We start from the raw sequence: 2110 nt of genomic DNA on the forward strand, positions 1-2110 counted from the left end.
TTATTATTATTATTATTATTATTATTATTATTATCATAATTATTAAGGCAGTAAGCTGGCAGAATCATTAGCATGCTGGGTGAATTGCTTAACAGTATTTCATCTGTCTTTGTGTTCTGAGTTCAAATTCCACTGAGGTCAACTTTGCCTTTCATCCTTTCGGGATCAATAAATTAAGTACCAGTGAAACACTGGGGACAATGTAATCGACTAGTCCCCTCCCCCAACATCTTATGCCTATAGCAGAAAAGGAGCATTATTATTTTTTCAAGGCAACGAGTCGGCAGAATTGTTAGCATGCTGGATAAAACGCTTATTGGTATTTCGTCTGTCTTTATGTTCTGAGATCAAATTCCACCAAGGGTGACTTTGCCTTTCATCCTTGTAGGGTCGATAAATTTAGTACCAGTTGCACACTGGGGTCGATCTAATCGACTGCCACCCCGCCTTACTATAAGCCTTGCGCCTATAGTTGAAAAGATTACTATTATTAATATTATCTATTCTATTGACCACATTCATATTGTGCAATTCTGGCAGTTCCAGATTTTTGGATCATATTTGATTTGGGTCACAAAACGAAGGCACCAAACCATGTTAATCATACTCCATCCAACAATTCACTGCATAAAAAATGTACAAATTGATCTCAGACCAGACCGACAGCTTCTGTGCCTAGGATCGAAGAACTTTTTTTATCTTTCACACGGGGGCTACATTGACCCTTCTCAGGGCTTCCAAAGATTGGAAGAAGGAAGGATGATATCCTCAAACTGGATATTTGGCCTCAATGCTTTGAACAGAGAAGACTCTGTTAAAGACACCCTAGGGTGTCAGGTGATGGGGTTAAACCCTTTGACAGATTAAGTCTATGATCCAAGTCATTACTTGCATTGGCTGAACGGGTTAATTCTTTAAAATCACAAATATTTTTGGGATCTTTTATCCTTTACCTTTTACTTGTTTCAGTCATTAGACTGTAGCCATGCTGGGGCACGGCCTTGAAGAATTTTTAGTTGAATTTTGTCCCACCCATGCCAGCATGGAAGGCAGACATTAAACAATGATAATGATGATAATGATAATGGTGGTGATGACGATAGTGGTGATGATGATGATGAGATGATGACGATGATGATGATGGTGGTAAGGATAATGATGATGATAATGATAATGGTGATGATGATGATGATGATAATGGTGATGATGATAATGATAATGATGATGATGATGATGATGATGATGATGATGATGATGGTGGTAAGGATAATGATGATGATGATGATGATGATGGTGATGACGTCGACAGTGACTCGACCCCCAGTACTTTTCTTTTCTTTTAAAACCTGGCACTTATTCTATTGGCCCTCTTTTGCTGAACTGCTAAGGTACAGGGATGTAAACACACCGACACCATCAACTCACTGTAACACTTATCAGAACAGTTTGTAACCTTTATTCATACCAAATTCTAATGCCAAAGTGTTACTGTGAAAGTGAAGCAATTTTTAAACTGATTCCTTGCTGCTCACTTCTCTTTTGAAACTTACGATGGACATTCCACTGGTTTATACTTTCCTTATTTACACAATTACTTGGAAAATCCTAGCAATTCCAAAGTTTGAACTATATACTTTAATTCTATAATTGTATAATTCTATAAATGTAGCAACTATAGAAGAATACAATGTTTGATATGGTACTTTACTAACAGCAAATAACAGTTACAAAAATGGCAGGAGACACACAAAAGACAGCCACTCCTCTCTAAAATTCCTATTCTCAATTCTTCCTACGACATTAAGCCATACAAAGTCCACTCACATACACACATATAAACAGCTAAAGCCACACACACACACACACACACGCACAAACATGTGCTATTATTACACACACACACACACAAAGACCTGCGCGCATGCGCATGCCCACACATACACACATATATCTCCTTCTTGAAAATGATAATGCAAAGATCCTGTGGGATTTTATGATTCAGTGCGACCATGAGATAGAGAATAGGAAGTCAGACATAGTCTTAATTGAGAAAGAAAGCAAACAATGCTGGATCATAGATATAGCATGCCCAGCTGACAACAAGGTATGC

Source organism: Octopus bimaculoides, chromosome 8 (assembly GCF_001194135.2).
Source record: "Octopus bimaculoides isolate UCB-OBI-ISO-001 chromosome 8, ASM119413v2, whole genome shotgun sequence".
Classification (NCBI taxonomy): domain Eukaryota; kingdom Metazoa; phylum Mollusca; class Cephalopoda; order Octopoda; family Octopodidae; genus Octopus; species Octopus bimaculoides.